This window comes from Argiope bruennichi, chromosome 7, assembly GCF_947563725.1.
Source record: "Argiope bruennichi chromosome 7, qqArgBrue1.1, whole genome shotgun sequence".
NCBI classification, from domain to species: Eukaryota; Metazoa; Arthropoda; class Arachnida; order Araneae; family Araneidae; genus Argiope; species Argiope bruennichi.
In genome coordinates this window covers 94,881,518-94,905,323 of record NC_079157.1, presented here as the reverse complement: position 1 = coordinate 94,905,323, position 23,806 = coordinate 94,881,518, and positions in this window count along the sequence as shown.

Here is a 23,806-nt window from a genome sequence, read left to right as displayed (position 1 = left end):
TTAATTTACTGCACCATAAAACTGAAGAATTTCATTTTTTTTTTTTATATTTAGAGAAATGATTTAGTATTAAGTGCTTAAGAACGTTTGGAGAGATCGAGGTTAAAACATGCAGGAGGAAAACAAACTGTGAAAGACAAACTGTGTTTTTTTTAAACTTTGGAAAACGTGTTGCCGATTTTTTTAGAAATGATTGATTCCTTATGAGTGAAGTCGATTTTCCATTTCTTTTGTAAATATGGGAAGCCTAATTTAAGAAAAAGTACTGAAGTTCCAACTAATTTCATTTGAATTTCGCAGGATATTAAATGGAATTATTTTATAACTAGAGTAAGAATGAAGTGTCTTTCTCTAATTTGTATGTCAAATTCATAGTGCATCTTGAAAACGGTCGTTACTTTTAACATTTTCTTCCTGTCTGAACTAGTTCTTTGTTTCTTTTTAAATTTTCATTAATGGCACACTCCTGTTTCAAATAAAAAATTTCCTTGTTATCAGTAATAGAGGTTTCCCTATTTTGAAATCATTCGTCTAGGCTTGTATTAATGGAAAAAGTCAAATTCTCAATTTAGTTTTGAATTTTTGAACACTTTAATTAGCTCTATTTAATTACTACTATTCATTTTCATTTCTTAGCGTTTCTCTTTATTCACTCACATCCTGAATTCTCGTACATGTTATTACATAAAATTAGTTCGTATATTTCAGCGGAGGTGTGTTTTAATCGTTTTCCTCTTGAAACTAACTTTTTTAAATTAATGTTAAATTTAAAATGTTATTAGCTGCTATTTTGAGGAATGCATCTTGTCTTGTATCCATGTGTGTGCTACAATATTTGAAACGTTTTGAGATCGCTTTTTTGAAACAGTAACTTTTAGAAACGCCAAAGAAAATATTTCTACTATACAAACAGCGCCTCAGCTGAAATTTGATTTATTCATAATGTATTTTTACTGCAGTTAATCAAACTGTCCAGCGTTCGGGAATTACTACAAATCATATTTCGACAATCTTATATTGTACTTTGAAAGAAATCTAATATTGAAATCCATGAATTATCAAAGAAAGCAGTTAAAGAATATAGGGGATATTCTTGTAGAACTTCGAATATTAATGCCTTCAAACAAATCGCATATATGGTTTTACGTACTATTTCCCTGCATTAACTCAGTGTATCGCTCATCAAAACCAGCATAAAAATCACCGGCTTCAATATTTTTTTTTTAAATTCCGTTTTTGCGTTTCATTCAATGCAAAATATTTGGTCTTCTTAACCCAATGGGTGTACTGACATGCATTTTATCCTCAGTTTGAAATGCATAATGCGAATGAGAAAATTGTCCAATGATGTAAATTTTTCTCTTGTCATGTTACGTATAGATATAATGTACGGAAGAAAATTAATGTACTTTATTTGGGAATTGTGCAAAGCCTAATCTGTGCAGTGGCGCATTATGCGGTGAAAGCATAGCAGAAATGGTCAATGGGTGATCTATAAGGGAGGTACGTTATTTTGCATGGGCTATGGAATAGTAAAGATCAAATCGTCTAATTATCAGATATTTATATAAAGTTGGGAATTAGGAGTTTATGGAGTTAACGGAATGAGTAATAATGTGCGTACGAGTATGAGACTTGCGGGCTGGGGTTAGTAGAGCGCGTGATACTTTGGGAGAATCATGGACTGGAGGTGTATATGTTGGCTTGGATAATGTGCGAGTTCTAGCTTCTGAGTAGTGGTAGTGACGGCGTAGTTGTGTGAGTGGATTGTTTCGAGTATGGTTTTTGCAGCGGCATGGGTCATGTTTGTGTGAATTGTGATTTTCGATGGTGGTGTTGGTGGCGACGTGGGTAATGCGTATATGAATGGTGGTTTTGGATTAGTGGTAGTGGCGGCGTGGGTAATGAATGTATGAATGGTGGTTTCGGATTAGTGGTGGTGGTGTGGGTAATGAGTGTATGAATGGTGGTTTCGGATTAGTGGTGGTGGTGTGGGTAATGAGTGTATGAATGGTGGTTTCGGATTAGTGGTGGTGGTGTGGGTAATGAGTGTATGAATGGTGGTTTCGTATTAATTATGGTGGTGTGGGTAATGAATGTATGAATGGTGGTTTCGTATTAGTTGTGGTGGTGGAATGTAGGAAAGGTGGGTTCGGATTAGTGGTGGTGTGGGTAATGAATGAATGTGGAAATGGTGGGTTCGGATTAGTGGTGGCGGTGGTGTGGGTAATGAGTGTATGAATGGGGATTTCGGATTGGTTATTTCGGTGGGGTGGGTAATGAATGAACTGTGGTCTCGTGGGGGTGGATGTTGAGGGGCGCGGCGTGGGTAATGAATGAATTGTGGTCTCATTGGGGGGGGGGGGTAGATGTTGAGGCGGCGATGTGAGTAATGAATAAATTGTGTTCTCGTGAGGATGAATGTTGATGGCGGCGTCGGTGTGTGTAATGATCTCAAGGGGCGTGGGTAATGAACGAATTATGGCTTCATATTAGTGATGACGGCAGTGAAGTGGGCAATTACGAATGGTGGGTTCGGATTAGTGGTGACGGTGGTATGGGCAATGAGTGTATGAATGGGCATTTCGGATTAGTGGTGCTGATGCCCTGGGCATCGAGTTTATGAATGTTTGTTTCGGATTAGGGGTTTTGGTGGTGTGGGTAATGAATGAATTGTGGTCTCGTAGGGGTGGATGTTGATGGCGGCAGCGTGGGTAATGAATGAATGAATTGTGGTCTCGTAGGGGTGGATGTTGATGGCGGCAGCGTGGGTAATGAATGAATGAATTGTGGTCTCGTAGGGGTGGATGTTGATGGCGGCAGCGTGGGTAATGAATGAATGAATTGTGGTCTCGTAGGGGTGGATGTTGATGGCGGCAGCGTGGGTAATGAATGAATGAATTGTGGTCTCGTGGGGGTGGATGTTGATGGCGGAGGCATGGGTAATGAATGAATTGTGGTCTCGTGGGGGTAGATGTTGAGGGCGGTGGTGTGGGTAATGAATGAATTGCGTTCTCGTTAGGAAGAATGTTGACGGCGTCGTCGGTGTGTGTAATGAATTGAGATCTCGGAGAGCGTGGGTAATGAACGAATTATGGCTTCATATTAGTGATGACGGCGGTGAAGTGGGCAGTTATGATTTCGAATGTTGTGCTAATGGCGAGGGTAATGTATGTATGAATTGTGATTACGAGGTTGGTTCAGATGGCGCGGGTAATGTGTTTGTGAATTGTGATTACGAGGTTGGTTCAGATGGCGCGGGTAATGTGTTTGTGAATTGTGATTACGAGGTTGGTGCAAATGGCGCGGGTAATATGTGTGTCTGTGAATTGTGATTACGAGGTTGGTTCAGATGGCGCGGGTAATATGTGTGTCTGTGAATTGTGATTACAAGGGTGGTGCAAATGGCGCGGGTAATATGTGTGTCTGTGAATTGTGATTACGAGTGTGGTGCAGATGGCGTGGGTAATGTGTGTATGAAGAATGGCATTTATGAAATGTATTATTGTGCATGTGTATTAGGATTTAGAAAATGTTAAATGAATAAACAGTGCTACAATTGCGTACTATCCAAGAATAAGCTACTTCTTGCCATTCAGAGTAATTCAGCTTCACATCGCGGACAATGTTTCGAAAGAAAGTAGGGTTTTAAGAACCGAAGAGTTTGAAAGGAACATAAAAAAATAATGGAAAAAAATTTCGTAGCAAATGCTTAGGCAATTCGGAAATGAATTGAATTAAACATTCATATCGGGATTTGATTATTTTTTTAAAAATTGTATTTGAATTCCACCGAACCAGCAATTATGGATTTGTTTCCTGATGGATTCACGGCTGAATAATTGTACCGAGTTACCAGAATGCGTTAGAATATTCTAAAATCAGAAGAAAGTCTGAACAATAACTAATGGATAAATCTACTGAATTAATATAATTTGTTTCGTTGCATTATTTCAGAATCGCTCTCTTAAGGAGAACTCTCAGATCAAGTCAACAATTTTAATTATGACTGTAGGCAATAACTGAAGTAAACTATTGATGTTGTGAAATGACGATGCATAGCATTTTATGTACATTTTCTGAAGAGAAGAATCGATTCAAATTCATATTTTATTTAAATCAAGAATTGACTGACAGGTGTCCTTGAAATCGAAAGCTTATCCGTAACGGAGTATGATAAAATATACCATGTTTTGTAATTAAATTTAATTAAAATATTTTTAATGAACCCTTTTTTAGAATGACAGTAATTTCTTCGAATAATCACTTATTCTCACGTAGGAGGACATTTATACTAGTAAACGTTTATCTGGAATTAAGCCTAGATTAATTTAAAAATTTCTACAACTTTAATTAAAAGTTGTCTTTCAACAATCTTTAAAATTTCGGTGAGCAGGTCTCGTCATTTAGAACTGCTATGGTTCCATTTCCATAATATTCAATTATGAAGCATTTCGGTTTTCTTTCTCGGTCTCGGAATTAAAATCCATATCTTATGATAGGAAAAGCAATCTTGTGTGCCTCGGTCTTTTTTCAACATTCTATGTATTAACTGTTCCTCTAGTTGATGTAACAAATCGGAGTCCCTTGGAAAGAACCTGTTCTTGATTCGATCTTGCATATCGGTCAGTTCTGAAGTAATGATATATTTTCTTGGTGGAAGGCATGCAATTTCAACTGAATAACGTAGCTAAGCCTATTTCAAACTCTCTACTTCCAGAATTTAGAAATAATTTAGTTTGTTCCATATCACATTTAAAAGGAAGTTTGAATAACTTCATATATCGAATAAGGAGGGATTTTATTTACCTTTTGAATCCAGTGAAAGGCAGTAATTGGCTAGAAAAGGGACAGGAAAAACTTAGGTAATTGCATTGATTTATAAGGCATTCGAGTTAAAAAAAAGGGGGGGGGCGATGTCTCAAATTGAAGCTATTATGAATTTATTTAGACAAATCTCATAGCACTTCTCTATAATAAGAAATATAAGTAAATTGCTCTTTTCATAAAGCTTCAAAAAAAGTATGAAATACTGCTTTAAGACAAACATTCTCGTTCTATTTGCTTATTTCAACAGAAAAAGCACGATATTGTCCTATGTATGTCGTTCGTTACCTTCGAAAATTTTAAAAACGGAATTCTTCACTTTCTGAATAGAATAACAATTATGTTCCGAACCCCACATATCGGATCAGTTTATCTTACAAAAGGATCATGCGCCATAATAATACCACATCTATCTAAAAAATGGTAATCCCTAACAGTTAGTTGTTCTTTGAAATATTTTTAACCCACTTGAAAGTTTATAAGATGAAATAAAATCTACGCATTTGATGCCTAGCGTGAAAGCGGATTAAACATTAATAATCTCTGAATATTCCATGCATGTGACATCTAAACGACGCGAGTGCCACAATTATATGGATTTTGCGTGGTACAGACTAATACGACAGAGGAAGGAGTCGTGACGATTGTTTTCCTGTGCTATTTTCTACAACTGTTTTCTTCTGCTCTTTTCTACTGAAGAATGGCATATCTTTGTGTATAAATAACAGGAACGTTACAGGTCTCAAATTTAAATTGTTTCACTAACGCAAGAGTTCTTCTTGGATTTATTAGCTTTTTCACTCATTTAAATTAAATGCAAGGTCACCGAAATCATCAACGGAGCAAATTATTGCATTTATTAGAGCGTATTGAACGTAGACATTTGTTTTCTGAAACAACGGTACAATGTCGTTCCCCATCAGTAGAGTGACTGCCTTTCAGTTGTTGACAAATAGTAAAGATAGCAGTTATCCGGATGGCCAGAAAATAATTTTTTTCAATTTGGTTCAGAAGTAATAACGGTAAGTTATGCTATTTATGCTAATTGTCATATCGAAATGAATATTCATTTGATTTCTCAAAGGGAAATTAGAACTAAAAAAATGTATTCATTTTATTTCTCTAGTTATTCATAGGTTGGATAACTGACACTTCATCGGAACCATTTTGCTCAATAAAGGCACGCCATCAAGCACCAGTATTACTTTCTCAATTCCATTTACAAGCCATCTTTCGATGTCGGTTATTCTGGATGCGAGTCAATATTGCCTTAAGGTAACATGAAGTACCCAAGAGCATAGCAAGTTCTCGAATTTTATTAATAAAAAATGCCATTTGGGAACCATTTCAATTGTTCCTTCTATAAGGCAAATTTCTGGAGGCTACAAAGATAATCATCTGGAAGCATTTATCAAAATAATTGTTTCAGGTACTTCCCAACATAAGATCTACAGAAATACGTATCGTATCATAAGATTACTTCGAAACCCATGTATAGAAATTAATGTCCCAGCTAAGAATAGTCGGTTTGTGACGGTCATCTGCATGTCATCGTCTCTAATGAAATACAGCTGATCAAGAACCTATTAAGATATATTCCAACATATATGATGGGGCAAAACAATTTCTTTCAGGTTTGTTGCTTTGTCTCTGTATGGTTTGAAGAAATTTTCTTTCTGTATTGACCACAAATTTATTACTATTATTTGGAAAGTCAATATTCTTTTTTTCGACCCTTCATTTATTGTAAGTTAATTTGTTTTATCATAAGGCCACAAAATTCTTTTTTTTTTCAAGCATCTAAATAAGATATTGTGAAAAATTTGAAATGAAACCTGATGAGAATAAAATGGAATGGTTTTTAAATGAAATAGGACTATATGTGATATGGATCCTTTTCGAAAAGCATTCTAATTGTTGGAAATTAAACCATATCATTATATCATTTATAATCAATTGTGTTTAAAATAAAATTAATAAATTTCGTGTTCCATTTACTTTTTAAAAGGAAAAATTAAAATACGAGCTTCAAAAGATTTTTTTCTTATTAAAACCCTGATTCATTGCCTGCGATTTCATTGACAAGAACATTCTTTTCAAGGTTTTGAATTACCGATATAGATTGAAGGAACAAAACTAAATTGTATATATTCCTGCATTTTGAGGTATTCTTGGCAGATGGTTTCATATCTATGTTGATCTAAACGGATTAATTTTTTTCAGATATTGATATGCTCTGACATTAATGACCACCAGCCAGAACTTTGGAGTCATACATACTAGCAAGAACTAGTGAGATAACATCCGTTTGCATCACTTTATTTACAAATACTACTGGGGTGAAACAGAATGTCATATAAATCGACAGCGAGGTCAACTCATCTGCATTTGATACTACAGCAGTGCACTGAACAAAGAATACATCCGATGGCGTTGATTTGAACAACAGCACAACAATGCTCCCAACTGTGGAAAGAATGACCCTTGCAGTTCCAGCTACAAATTCTACGCACAGAGAATGTCTAGACTCCCAGGAAAGAACGGTACAGAAGTAATTTCGGTAAGTTGTTCAAATTATGATAATTATCATACTAAATTGAAGATTACTTATTATTTGTTAGTCAAATCAAATTATAACTAAAAATGTACTTTTTATTTTGTTTATATTAATTGGTTAGGCAACATATAGATTCTATTTTTCAGGGGGAAAAACCCTCAGAACTTGGTATCATCCCTGCTTTTTCGATTCCATACCCAAGTCATCAAAACACATTAATTGTGCTTAATACGGGGAAAATATCTCTTAGGGTGACATTAAGGACATCCAAGAAGGATCCTGAATTATTATAAAGATCTGAAAGATTTGACATTCTAGAATCCTTTTATTTGGAAACTTCAAAAAATGTCTTGAAGCAAGGAAGAAACCTAAACAATAATTTCCTAGAAATTGAAAGCCTCCTACATGGTGTATCTAAAAGAGATATGTTGCATGGTCAGACCCCTTTTCATACCTGCGCCTTCGAGAAAAAAGTAAAAGGTGTTTTCGTGTAATTTTGTTTCGTGTCTTCTTTCTTCTCCAGTTAACTTATTTTTAAGAATCAAACTGGTTACTGTTAAAATGTTATCTTCATTAATCGTAATAATCGGTACATACTGATATCAGTAAGGTTATTTACAAGTATTTAAATAAAGCAGGAAATTTCATCTACAATCCTAGAAAGAAATATTTTTCAAGCGAAACTTTGTACTATGTTTTATGCACGAATGCATCTGTTATGAGAACTTACGACGGTTTAACGAACATTTTAAGGACATTTATAATAAAATATTTTCAAATCATACTGAAAAATAAGAAATTAATTTAAACTGAATTATTTTTTTTATTTAAAAGAATATGAAGGTCTTCATTAAAAAAAATTTTAACTTCTCAAATTTTCTCGAAAATAAAAAAACCAAAACATAACTATTAAGTTCTTTCATGGCATTTAAATGTTTCGAATATCATAATTCATGCAATATTATGATTTGAAATTTAAAAATAACCACATATATTGTGAGAAAAATGAATAAGCTTGAAAGAAGTTTTTATGGCGAAAAAGGGAACATTTTTTTTTGAGTTCATTATACATTATATATAATATATATGCTCTAAAATTTTAAAATGTATGCATTTATGTAAAAGTTACATTTCTTTAAGCAATAAATTCCCTTCCAAGATCCAGAAAATAGAAAATATAGCAAATAGAAAAATTTCTCTAAATGCATCACTTATTACATAACACTCAAATATATTTCTTCCCACGTGCATTTATATTAGTTTTTTTTATTCTGATAAAAATATATCCTATTGTTTCTTTTCATTTCTCCATATATTCTGTAATGTTAAATGACTATTTCAATGCAAATTTTAAATTTCTAATTTTCGATTTATCTAACATTTTTCCTCATATACGGAGTAAGTACTTGCACCAATAAGATTTGTAATGATTCAAATCTTTTCTCATCTTTCAGAATCACCAAACATTTAGGCATTTTTCACATTGGATATATACTATATAATAATTTTTAACTATTACTGTATGCCTATTATTTATCTAGACAAAAGTTTTGGAAACATTTTTGTGTTCAAAATTTATATTCTAACATTACTGTGCCAATTCCAGGCTTAAGATATTAAACACCATTTTTTTTCATGGCTAATAAATAGACCTCTATTTCATATATCATGAAGTCTTCTGTGTATGGATGTAAATCAACTATAACCGTAATTAAATTGTTCTGTCTTTTTGTGAGAAAATATTAAGATTTCTTGATAACTATATTTCATTTCATAATTTTCTTAAACAATATTTCCGATCATCATTTCCCCCTTCATATGTTTAAAATAGTACTTCATATAGTTAAATTAAGGAACAGAAAAGTTAAAATATCGTCTCGTCAGTTCTATATTCTGACATTTCTCATATTTTCGATCAAATAGTGGCGACCTTTAGCTCCCTACTTTTTTGTTGGAAATATTGTGTGGCTTAGTATTAATTAAATCTCTTTTGTATGATTTGATACAAAATGTTTGTTTAGGGGTTTAGAATTTGACCCTCTTACCTAGTTTTAAGCCATTTTTATAATGAATATTCAATTTATAATCCTTTCATCTTTATAATTGGATTCATACCTGTGTGTCCATTCGGGCAGTTTGAAAAAAAAAAAAACGAATAACAAAACCGAACTAGGACGAAGACTACATAACCAGCTCTTTGAAGTATTTAAATAAGTTTTTCCGGAGCATGTCCGAAAATATTAGTTAGGATTGGGAGCCAAACAGTATCATGGTGTATCTTCATTGACGCCTATGCTACTGAGCCATCACTTTTTGATGTCCCTTATGTGAAAATCCACTTATAACACATACAAATATCACCTATGATTGCTAACCATTTTACATGCCACCTTTGTTTCTCTTTGCCCTCATTTTCTACAAAATCCGTAAGATTTCTTTTAAATGTATCGAAATTATTGTTACCTATTTAATATTTATATCCACTGCGTTTGCCTCTTTCGGATTCAAATTTGGATAATGATTTTCGTAGCCCTTTTTTAATATCGGCTTGTTGAGTAGTCACCTTGTATTTATCTTTGGAAGAAGAGAAGCATTTATGAGACATTTCAAGACTATCAGAAACCGATAAACATTCAGAAGATTTCCCAGTTTTCATTTTGTTGTTACTTGTATAAGGTTGAAGACTGATTTTGTTGATTATATAAAATGTATGTATATATTCGAATTCAAAAGAAAATACAATTTATTAATGTCCACTGTACTGCTGAATATTTTAAATTTCCCGAAGTCTTCAGTACCAGCAGGTACCATTTTCAAAACCTGTTCACTATTGATGCTGGATTAAATGATAATGGGTAAGCTTTGTTTTTTCCCCCCGAGCTCACATGAATGCAATAAAGAAATACGAGTATTTTATTTATTGAAGTTTCGAACATTTTTTGCCTGAAATAATTATTCTCAATAAATTTGTTTTTTCCGAACAGGTTTATTGTTGTTACTACTTAGAACCGGGATTTTAAATGTGTAGCATTTTATATATTTATTGAGTAAACCATGATTAGTGTCACTTACTAAATTGAAATGAATCAATTTAAAATGTGAAAGTTGTTCATTAGCTTTATGGAATTTAATTGCTATGAAGAATAATATATAATTTAAATTTTTGTTGAATTAGTTTCTAGAACTGGGAAATTGAACTGAAAATTCGATAATACTATTCTACTATGGGAAAATCAGGTGTTTCATTTAATCTAAGGAATATTTAATTCAAAATGCTATCGAAAGCGGAGAATGCTCGAGATTCACCTTATAAATAAGTGTACAAATTCTAAATATAATAGAAAATGTTAGAACTATCTTTCTACAAACAACACATTTGGAAAAGGGCAAAACTTGACAGAATTCTTAGTTTTCATGAAACGGAAGAAATCTGAATAGGAAGTAAATAATAAAAAAAAATCATTCAAACTAGTTTTGTATAGAACTGTCAATTCACGAATCCTTCCAATGGCTACTTTCTATTAAAGAAATAATTTATTTTCATGACTTAGAATATGATTTAGATATAAAAAAAGTGTATAATTCAGTTCATAATTTCACCATTGTCTTAGTAGTTTTTCTTGGTTATTTAACCTTTTAGAGAGTAATTCGTATTTTTTCAAAGTTAAAAAAATCTAGTGTCGCAGATAGTGGTAGTTTTACTTCTATTCAAAATCACTTTGCTTTGGCACATTATTCCCTCTCGTTCAATATAAGTGTAAAAAAGCGCACTGTAAAATCCTCCTGAATTTAGATAAAGCGCATTCCAAATCTTTTGAATTTCGAATTCACCTGTGTTTAATATCAAAATAAAAACGGTTGTATGTCTTTCGCATCATAAAATTAGCAATAATGATAAATTCTTGTATCAGGGATTTGATATTCACTAGCATCCAAATGAATTTGCTTGTGGCAGCCTAATATCAACTTGATATAAAATTAGCAAGGCAAAATTTCTCTTAATTCAAAATAATTTAGGTGACAATTATCTATTTATACTACAAATAAAGATGAAAATTATTAGTAAGCAGAATTAATATTACAGAATATAAGCGTTATTATTATTTTTTAAAACTAAATTTGAAAAAATGAAACTCACGGAAAAAATTTAGTATCACTGAAAAGATTTTTTTATTTCATATAAAAATAGGTTTGTCATATGTTCCAAAAGGGCTGAAGAAACTTTTTTTTTTCATTAGTAGAAATAAATTTGGGAATGAATTTAAATTTTAATTAAAAATCTAAAATTACGGGGGGAAATTTATTTATGAATGCCATTCCTCAGTAAGTTATTATCCAAATTTAATAGTTTCGGGTCCAAATGTCAGCATGAAGAGCATTACATTCAATGCGTAAAGAGCGTCATCACACCTCGCAATTTATGAAAAACTTGCTGGCATTGTTGGAAAATTTCTTAAAAGAGCAGCATAATGTAGGATGTAAATTTTGACAGTCCGTGCCTCTAATAGCCCAAAATTATTAATACGTTGTATGACATAGGGATTAGAGGTGACAGATACAACTTGGATGTGTTGCTATGACTGGCGCGCAGAGGTGTCTTGAAATACAAGGTTTGAAAGAATATCAATATTTATAAAATTTTCCCATTTATCATCGTTAATACAAATGTGTGGAAACAAAGTAATGCTGTATAAAACATATCAAAAAGTATTGTTTATGTTTAAAATATAAACCCATGCTTTTTTCCATGTTTTTCTATAGTTAATTTATTTTTTCGATGGCACGTTATGCAAAACCGTCGCAAAGCTCTAATTTCGTGTCGCAATTTTCTTAAAAAGCTTAGAATTGAAAAAATAGAAATCTGAATTTCATTACAATAACATTTTGTAAACACGTTCAACGCCGTGGGCGTAACCAATAACTCTTGTGAAATAAAATTATATGATTATGTACCACAGCTGACTTGTTGTGAATAATATTTCAAAGTAACATTTATCGCATAAAAAAGCTTACTTTTGTAAGCCACAAGAAAACCCTGTAAAACTAGTAACGCTTTCAAAGTGCTAAGGAGAAACGTTTTAAATGTACGTGTGCGAAAATATTTGTAGTAATGCCAATGAAAGTTGTATTTCCTTTATCTTACGTAAAATGTTATTAAACGCATAGGACTGTAACATCTTTGTTAGGGCAAGATCATGTTTTCTGCCATGCAGTGAGATGTTCATATATTTTAATATTATTCTATTGCGTTTTTAACATAGACATTGCATCCTCATTTGGCGCAGCTTGGTCAGCTCTAGCCCTTGTGCAATGAGAAATTATTCATTCTGTTCTAACATTTCCTATGTTATTGTAAAGCTAAATAAAGCAACTCAAGGATGAATTTTTACTTTTGTAAACAGTGGTTTGGTGGCCTAGATAAGAGACACAGTGAAATTCCGCCTTATCAAGTATAATTCCGAATTTTATTCGTAATGCGAAGTAATTGTGAAGCGAAAAAAAATATCGATATGAAACAATATAAAATATGTCCCAATTCAAAAAAATGGAAGAAAAATAATTTTTTCTGAAGTTTGTTTATAATTTGAGTAAATATTATAAATTACATTTTCTCTTGCAGCTCATCATTCCACACAAAAAAATAACTTGGTGTGAAGTAGAAGAGACACCTTCATCTTTATACCCAACTCTCCTCATGTGATGGATTGTATATATCCAAGTTATTGTCGCTGCCAAGTGTCGTCCTTTCGATTTCTTTTTGAAAATACAATACTGGATCCAAGCTGGTTTTCGAAAAGATCCCCATCTGATTTGCATCGCACTGAACCGAGCCATTTTTAGATGGAAGAGGAAGATATTTTCTTTTGGATTTCCCACTCTATCGCATTCGACTGACCAGGTATGTCTACAAAATTGTGGCATCTCACACGCTTAGAGATTACATGCATCGAATATTAAGAAATTATAAATGTTTCTTCCCTATTCTTTCAAAATACTAGAGGTTCAGATTTTGTTGCCTTCCAAGAGTTTACATATCGAGCAAATTTAATTCCAATCAAGATAATTTTAAAAGAACACTAAAGGCAATTTGAATACGGAGCAATCGAACTCTTTCAGAAATGAATGAACCGCAAAGCAAGAGTAACCTGGCAATAATTACAATTCTCTGAAGTTAAAAACGAAAATTAAATATTTTTCTGATATAAAAATTATTATTAAAATCATTAAAGTGAATTTTCCAAAATCGCACAAAATATTCAGTTTTATTCCAATACTTTTCGCTATTTTTTTCTTATTTAGCGATCAAATACCCTCTAAATATTGATTCTTCATAAAGGGCTAACATTTAAATCCCGATATAGTTTCATTTCGGTATATTTCTAATTAATACTGAAAATTTTCTCGAGCTTTTTTCCAATTCCTGTAGTTTCCACCTAGTATCCAAACGTGATCTAGTTTTGCTGATTATATGCTGTTATTCAAACTTTTGCTTCTGAATTGTGATATGGAAAATCGTGGATTGAGTTATATAAATTAAATTTTTCAAATAGAGAAATTTACTGTCAAAGTAAGCTTGAATACTTAATCGAAAAGTGAATTTGGCTGTTGTGCCTGAAAATGTTATAGTTGATACTTGATGTTAGGGCCAAAGCAGAATTTTATCGAATACAAGAGGAATTGTTTTGTAAGAAAATGAATAAAATGTTGGTACAAATTTTAAAACTCCAAGCGTTAATACTATTAATTTCCTCCACTATAGAACTGAAGAATTTCAAATTATCTGTATTTAGAGAAATGATTTAATGTTAAATGCTTAAGAACATTTCGAGAATTCGATGTCAAAATAGGCGTGATGAAAACGAAACTTTTCTTCTGGATGGTAAAATGTAATTTCTATGAGTGATAAGGCAATTTTTCAATTCTGTTCTATTGAAATTCTCACTGATTTCACTAATATTTCATAGGATATTAAATGGCATTACTTTGTAGTAGTTGTCATTGAGTAAGAACGAAGTGCTTTTCGTTAATTTGTATTTCGAATCCATAGTGACTATTGAAATTGCCGATCGTTGCCTTCAACATTCTCTTTCTGTTCAAACTAATTCTTTCTCTTTAAATTTTCTTTAATGGCACACTATTGTTTCATATTAAAATGAAATAATTCCTTTTTATTAGTGTTGGAGGTTTCTCCTATTTATTTTGATATCATTCGTATAGGCTTATATTAATGGAAAAAATCTAAATTGCATTAATATATTTGATATTTCTGATTTTTTATATACTATATTTAGTGCTATTTGGTTAGTATTATCTGCTTTCATTTCGTTGTGTTTGTCTTTATTCACTCAAATCATGAATTCTCAGACATGCTATTACTCGAATTGAGATGTTTTAACATTTCAGTGTGGGTGTATTTTTAACGTTTTCCGCCTTAAAATTACTTCGTTAAATTAATGTTAAAATTCAAAATGTTATTAGCTGAAACTTAAAAAAATATTTTCAGTCTTGTATCCATCTAAGTGCCACTAATATTTGAAAACTTTTCAGTTCGTATATTGTAAAGTGTAATTTAAAGAAATGCCAAGGAAAATGTTAATAATAGTGCCCCATGCTTTTAGTCAGATTCGTGCATCCAAATACGCATTTTCAAATTTAAGAATCGAATAATTCGTGCATTATTCAATACAAACAACACTTTAAAATTTGATTTATTCGTAATGTACTTTGATAGCAATCACTCGAATTTTTCAGTTCAGAGACATGATCGGGAATTGGTAGAAATCAGATTTGGACAAGCTGGTATTGTACTTTTGAGAGAAATCTAATATTAAAATTCATAAATTGTCAGGGAAAGCAGTACGGAATATAGGAAATATTTTTATGGAATTTCGAAAGTGAATACTTTCTCAATCGCAAATGACGAATCCTGTTTTATTTACTATTTCGCTGCTTTAATAAATGCCACTTATCAAAACCATCATAAAGAAACCTTGAGTTCGGTATTTTTTAAATTCTGGTTTCGTGTTAATTTCAATGCAAAATATTTGATCTCCTTGTCGCAGTGTGAGGAGGGGGGGGGGGTATTGTCATATGTTTTGTTCTCTGAAATGCATAATCCTAAAATTGCCTATTGATGCACATGTTTCAAGTCTCATTTTACGCATAGATATATTGTGAGGAAGAAAATTAATGTACTTTATTTGGGTATTGTATGTGAAGCCTAATCTCTGCAATGATGCATTATGCAGTGAATGAAGTATGCAGTAAATACAACAAAGTCGAATGTGGAAAGAGTCAATGGGAGATATGAAAGCGTACTAAGTCATTTCGCCATCTGTTGGGGAATAGAAATGATTAACTCGTCCGGTTTTCGAATGATGTATGTAAAGTTGAGAATCGGAAATTTATGGAGTTATCGGAGTGAATAATTATGCCTGTGAGGGTTCGGGAATTGTGGCCTTGACCTGGTGTCAGCAACACACGCACTGCTATGAGACAATCGTGGAGCGGAGGAGTAGCTGGCGGCTTAAGTAGTGTATGAATTCTGGTTTCGGAGTACGGGTGTTGACGGCGTAGGTGTGTGTGGTGATTGCAATCAATTTCGAGGGTGGTGCTAGAAGCGGGTTGTGTAATGTGTGTGGATTGTCACTTCAAGGGTGGTGCTGGAAGCGGCATGGGTAATGTGTGCGAGTGTGGATTGTAATGTCGAGGGTGGTGCTGGAAGCGGCATGGGTAATGTGTGCGAGTGTGGATTGTAATGTCGAGGGTGGCGCTGGAAGCGGCATGGGTAATGTATGCGAGTGTGGATTCTAATGTCGAGGGTGGCGCTGGAAGCGGCATGGATAATGTGTGTGATTGTAGATTGTGATTTCGGAGTAGTGGTGTCGGCGTGGGCAATGCATATATGTGAATAGTTATTTCGTAAGTTTTGGTCCAGTGTATAAAATATATTAGTGTGTGTGTGTCAGGATTGTAGAAATGGAAAACGTTAAATGAAAAAATGTTGCCGCAATTGTGTATTTCATAAGAATAAGCTACTTCATCTATTTCAGCGGAACTTAATTTCACATTACAAATAATATTTCGATATAAAGTAGAACAGATCGAAGTAGAAACGTAATGCGAAAAAGGGCTTAACAGAATGCTCAGCTTTTTCTAAATGTTAAACTCAGATTATTTCTGAAGGCCTTCGTTGATAATTAAAAAAAAATTGTATTTGGATTCCACCAATCCAGCAGTTATTGATTTTTTTTTTTTTTAATGGATACATGACTTATTAATTATGGCGAGTTCCCGATTTGTCATGGAATATCCTCGAATCAGACGAAAGATTGAACAATAAATTAACAGATAAATCGACTGAACTAATGAAATTTGCTTCATGACATTATTTCGGAAAATCTCTCATAATGAGAACTCTCGCCTCAAGACAACAAATGCAATTCATAAAGATTGTAACCAATAAATGTAGTAAAATTTAATGGTGGAGTGGAATCGGCACATAGCATTTTAATGCTTACTTTTTGAGGAGCAGAAATGATTCAAATTCATATTTCATTAAATTTGAAATTTGGCAGACATTAGTCCTTAAAAATCCGGTTTTTTTCCCATAAAATTTCAAATGCTAGTAAAAATAAAATTTCTTTTATGGACTCTTTTAGAAAATCTGTAAATTTCTTTGACTAATATTCTCTTTTTCTCTTTTAGGAGGACCGCTTAACTGGAATTAAGCCTAAGTCAAAATTTCTATAATTTCGAGTAAACGTTGACTTTAATTGTCTTTTTAAATTTCAACTCGTAGTTCTTGCAATATAAAACAATAATAGCTCCTTTTCCATAAAGTTCAATTATGAAACATTTCATTCTTTTAACCATCCTTCTTTCTCCGTCTTGGAATTAAAATCCCTATCTTATATGAAAAGTAATCTTGTGGGCCTCCGCTATTTGGTATCCCTCTCTCTGTATATATATGTATATAATATGTAACATTATTTTGTTTGAAGCAGAATGCAGGTTTGACAAGCAGTGAAGAAACTTTGTATTTTTAATTTCGTTTTATTATCTCCAGGGAGACAGGCATGATTTATTTATAAGCAGGCGCGGCGCGACACGACAGCAAAGTAAGAAAGTGACGAAACAAATGATCACTAGTCTTATACAACATGGGATTTCCGGACATGTGCCAATTAAATACATGTGGTGACCTTTGACAAGGGCTCCGAAGGGATCACTTTCACTTGATACTTGGATTGATTGCGCAGTAATTTTTATACAGCTTCATACGTGGAATGAGATCAGGAAATAAGAGCATATTTTACTATGGGCTAAATTAAGATAAGAATTTGGAAATTAATTTGGTTAAATTAAGAGTTTAAAATATCATATATATTATTCTTCGAATTGATGTAAAATTTTGCATCCCATAAAAAATTAGTTTTGATTGAGGCTTGCATTATTGATCAACCCCAAACTGATAAGATATTTCTGAAGTTGAAGGCATGTCATTTCTTCTGAATAAAGTATACTAGCTCAGCTTATTTAAACTTCGTTTCCTCCCAGAATTTAGAAACAATTTAGTTCGCTCCATATCACAGCAAAAAGAAAGTTTGAATAACCTCATATATCGAATGCAGTGTGTGTATGGGGGGGGGGGGAGGATTTCAATAACTTCAAATGAAAATAAGTAATTGGCTAGAGCATCGATAGAAAAACGTGGGTAACTGAGCTTTAGAGATAAAAATTTAAAAAAAAAACTTTAAATGCAGTTATTCTAAACTTATTTAAACAAATCTCGTATTGCACTTCTTTGTACTTCGATATGTAAAAAAAAAACTTTTCATAGAACTTCTTAAAAATATAAAATAATGTTTTAAGATAAAGACGTTTTTTGAGAGTAACTTTGCTTATTGTAAACAAAAAAGCATGATTTGATCACTTTCCTGCAATTCATTTTCGAAAATTTAAAAACGGTAATCTTTACTTTCTGAATTGAATTAGTTATGTTCTAAACCTTGATTCTCAGCGCAGATTATCCTACAAAAGTATCTTACACAAGAATAATATCCATATCTATATAAAAACGGTAACCGCTAACAATTAGTTGCCGTTAAACTATTTGAAATTTTCTAAGATAAATTAAAATATGCACGCTTTATGGATCCTTAGAAAAAATGAGGAAGAAACATTAATAATCTCTGGATATTCAATACACGTGGCTTCTAAACGATGCGAGTGCCACAATTATTTGGATTTTACATGGTACAGGTTAATATGACAGAGTAAAGAACCGTGGTGATTGTTTTCTTGTGCCTTTTTCTACAAATGTACCGAGTGAAGTAATGTTAAGTTGGCATGTTCAATGAGTAAAAATGATTGGAACATTAGATCTTGTATTTAAACTGTTTCACTAAAACCACATAGTTTCTGTTGCATTCATTACATTTTTTTAATCATTTGAGTGAAACGGAAAGTCACAGAAATCATTAAAGAAGCAGATTATCCTGAGTAAACATCTGCGTTTAATGGGAACAATTGCGCAACGTCATTCCCCTTAAGAAGAGGGACTGCATTTACAGCTATTGGCAAATAGTACGGAGAGCAACTGTCCAGACGGCCAGAAAACATTTTATTGTTTGACACAGAAGTAATATCGGTAAGTTATGCTATTTATGATAATTGTTATATCGGAATGAAGATTAAATAAAATCATTTGATTTACTCAAATGGTAAATGGAACTATAAAAATATATTCATTGTGTTTCATTATTTATTCATAGGCTGGATAACTTTTGACACTTAAAAGATACCAGCTTGCTTGATAAAGGTATGCCACCAACCACCGTATTTTCTCAGTTTCGTACACATGCCATCCATCTATATCACTTTTCCTTGATGCGAGGAAGTATTCGCTTAAGATACGTCTATGTATCCAAAGGCACAGTTAAGTACTCGAATTTTATTAATGAAACTGACAAAACGATATTGCATTTGGAACCTATTTTAATTTGTTAATCTAGAAAGCAAGTTTCTGGAGGCTACAAAAAAGACGCAAAAGATAATTATTTAGCAGTATTTATCAAAATATTTCATTCGGATTCCTCCCAGTAAAAGAACTACAAGAATTGGAATATTAAATGCGTGTTATACCATGAGACAAATTTGTATACCTAGGTTTCCAAGTAATTACTCGCCTGAGAGGGAAGGCTGCTTGGAATGGTCATCTGTATGTCATCGTCGCTAGAAAAATACTGCTTGGCCAGGAACCATTTTAGTTTATCGGTTCCAGCACCTATGAAAAGGTAAAAAAAATTTGTAGGCAACTTTGTATTTTTGTATGGGCCAAACTGAAACTTTCTTTCTAGAATGACCAAACGTATTACTATTACGTAAAAAAAATTATAATTATTTTCTTTCCGATTCTTTATTTGTCGTAACAGTAAATGTTTTTTTGTTAAGATCATCAAATTCCTGTTTAAGCATCTAATTAAGAAAATTTATGAAATTAAAATTGCAGTCTTACAAAATTAAAACTGATTTGTTCTTAAATGAAATTTCATATATTATATCGATGCATATTGTGGTTCTTTTTTTTTTAGAAGAGCATTCTAACGAAAAAAAAAAGTTCGTTTTCATATAAACTTTATGATATCAAGTATAATCAATAATTGTGTCTGAAGAATAATTAATAAACTGGATGCTCCATTTACTTTTTCTAAATAAATAGGCTATCGCTCGAAAAAAAAAAGAATTGTCTTTTTTATAATGAAAGAATGAAATGGTTGGATGAAAGGTTTTACTGATGTATTACAAATACGAAAAGATTTAGTTTTAAAGGTAAAATGACCTGATGAAGATTCTAAAACATTTCTTGTTTAAGAAACAGTAAATTTCATTCTATAAATAAAATAGTAAATTCTTTTAGGATTTTGAATTATCGGTGTAGTTTGAAAGTGCAAAATTTCAATTGAATATATTCCTTCATTTCACGATATTTTTGATGGATGTTTTCATATCTGCTGATTTAAATTATTTAATTTTTTCAGATAGACATGTTTTGCCCGAAATGACCATGGCTTAACAGGAAGTACCTGGAATCTTCAAGAGGATTTTGGAATTTGAGCCGTTTTTAAAATATATTCGGTGGTCCAACAGATTTAATTGATAGTTTTAAGAGCTAGAAATATTGAACCAAGTTCAAAATGCATCGTCTTTGGTACTCGCAAATTACGGAAACTTACATTCAATATGCCCAGTGGATTGAAAGTGAAAAGTTTATAATCTCTCCATATGCCAGACGAGTGGTTTCAAAGAAACGAGATCAGAATCATGTGGATTTAACATGCGTAACTTGTGATAGGAGAAAATAACCATGAAGATTTCTTTTTATACTGTTTTCAACTATGGAACCAATGTTAATTTGGACGATTTTTTTGTGTAATGCCAGCAAGAATTTGTGAGATAACATCCGTTTGAACCACTTTACTTAACCTACCTAATACTACTACCTAATACCTAAATACTACTTGGTTCTACAGCAGCGCATTGTGCAAAGAATACAACTCATGTCATTTATTTGAACAATGGCACTCTCCATCTATAGAATGAATGTCCTTTTCAGTTCCAGCTACAAATTCTATATACAGAGAATGTCTGGATGCCCAGGAAAGAGCAGTACTGAAGTGGTTTCGGTAAGTTCTGCAAATTAAAATAATTGTCGTATCGAAATGAAGATTGTATCCAATAAACTGACTCGACTATCAAATAACTAAAAGTATACCTTTTCATTTTGTTGGTTATATAAATAGGTTTAACAATTTACCGATTCCACTGTTCTGAAAAAAACCATTAGCACTCGGTATCGCACAACTTTCTCGATTCCATACTCACTCCCTCAATACACATTAATTGTGCTTAATTCATGGAAAACATTCTCTTAAGATGACATTCGAGGACATGCCAAGTTCCTGAATTATAATAGAAATCTAAGATTTGACATTTGAGAATCATTCAGGCTTTCAAGAGATGTTGTATGGCCAGAAACCTTTTCAGACTTGCACATGTGAGAAATAAGTAAAAGATGTTTCCATGTAATTTTGTTTCGTGTCCTCTTTCATCAGCTCATTTTTTAGAATGAAAAACATATTGCAGTTAATGTTTAAAATGTCATATTCGTTAGTCGTAATAATCGGTACATACTGATATTAGTAAGCTCATTTTCAAGTATTTAAATAAACCATAAAATTACATCTACAAGTCTACGAAAGAAATATTTTTCAAGCGAAACTTTAGACCATGTTTTTTTGTCCTATGGACGAATGCGTCTGCTTTTGGAGCCTAAGAGGGTTTTGGGAACGTTTTGAGGACTTCACAAAAATAACCTACTGTATTCAGAAGTATAACCAATGACTGCGGTTATTGGACGGTTGTTTGAGCATTTCTTATTCGTGCCACTTCTGATCCTCACAGCATAAACATTTTCGGAAGATTCAGGAAAGAAATATTTTTTATTTAGCCAATGATTCAAATTCAATTTTAAAATAAATTTAAATTTGAAAAACCGAAAAGTTAAGTAAGGTAAGATGTTAGTAAATCTATATTTTAAAATTTCTATTTTCACTTCTATGAATAACGAAATTGTAAGCAAATTCTCTTATCGAAAAACTGAATAATTGATTTAAAGAGCGAAATAAAGTCGCTTCTACTCCAGAATATAAAGATATTCTTGATATTTTCAGATCTATATTAATTCAAATATTTATTCTTTTCAGATATTGACATGAGTTGGCCGAAATGATCGTGGTACAACGGATGACATCCGGAATGTTCAAGCGAATATCGGAACTCGGAGCCTTAGTAATGAAATATTGCATGAAGATCCAACATATGCAGTTTGTAAAATTGTAAATATTAGACCAAACCCAAAATGCATATTTGGTACCAAAATATTGTCAATGATCTGCATAGTTGAAATGCGAGTACGTATGGGGTTAAGATTACTTGAGGACATCAATACATCTCTAAAATGTTTTATTCTTCCATTTTTAAGGTTTTGAAAATTTATATATTTTTGGAGAATTGTTTCAACCAATGCAGTAATTCATTTCGAACTTGGAAAAGGTTTTATGCATGAAATGTACATCGTTCAAAGCTTGTTTGGCATATGAATCACTATTTCTTAAGTTTTGGAAATTGTTAAGCTTTTGGTTCATTATATTTCCTTCAAAGTTGATGTTTATATTCTACTCTTTTAGAAACAAGTATTTTTTTTTAATATTCTAGACATATGAAACATTTTTATGGATAAATTAAAATTTGTAAGTGTTTGATTTTTCTAAGTTATCTAAAACCAATTTCCAACAAGACCTAAAGAAGAATTTTTCTCTCAGGATGTCTAAAATTGACTTTAAAATTTCATTTGTAACCATACTCTTATTTAAAAGTTAGTAAATTAAACTTTTTTTTACTGACCCAGCGATATAGCCAGGGATCGCAGCAACTGTCCCAGAATTGCAATTACTTGAAAAAAAAAAGTATAAAACGACTTAATTTGCATTTGACATTTCTCAGTCATTGTAAACAGAGAAGGCATCTTCATGATATTAGATGATTTGTTAAGATTATTTTTCATCATCGATTGCCTTATTAAAATTTTAAAAATTTAATTTTTTGTTATTGATAACCGATTAGCTATTATTCCTTTTCATCAGCATAATTGTTTGTAGACAGTTTTCAATTTATTGATAGATTTTACAAAATAGTCTTCCATTGTCACTGAATGGCAAAGATCGCGAAAGCAATTTGATTCATTTTTTCCTGAATAGAAATTTAAAAACATGATATCAAAGTTCATTATTTGAAATTAAATTCCAGCACTTTGAGAAATTTTATCATGATTTGTGTAGCTATAGTAAGCAAATATCTGTACATTGCATCCATTTGCAATTATTTTTTTAAATCAAAATTCTATTCTTATTAAATTTATTAAAAATGGGTGATAATTAATGATTAATAGAACTTCACTTTGTGACTATGAAATAAGTTATTACAAACTCGGTATATTTACTGTAGTGGCTATGTGCGTATAATTCTGATTTAGCAACAAATATTTTTTTTCTATAAGGGTCTTAACATTAGCCTTTGAAATATTGTTTTATACCTTGTTATCAAGATCTCAATTTTTTTATTAAAATTTTGATGTGAAAGCAAAATTTGTGAAAATGAAATTTTCTTTAATATGTATTTGTATGTTTGTCTAATTTAAAATATATAAATAATCACTGCTGTCAATGGCAGGGGAAACGCGTCTGTACCTTGCATGAAAGAAATGGCAAAAGAAAAAAAAATGCGTTGTCCGTACTTTGTTTTCTTAAAGATTATTTGAAATTTAAATATTTTCAATAAATATTGCTCAAACTTAAGTTA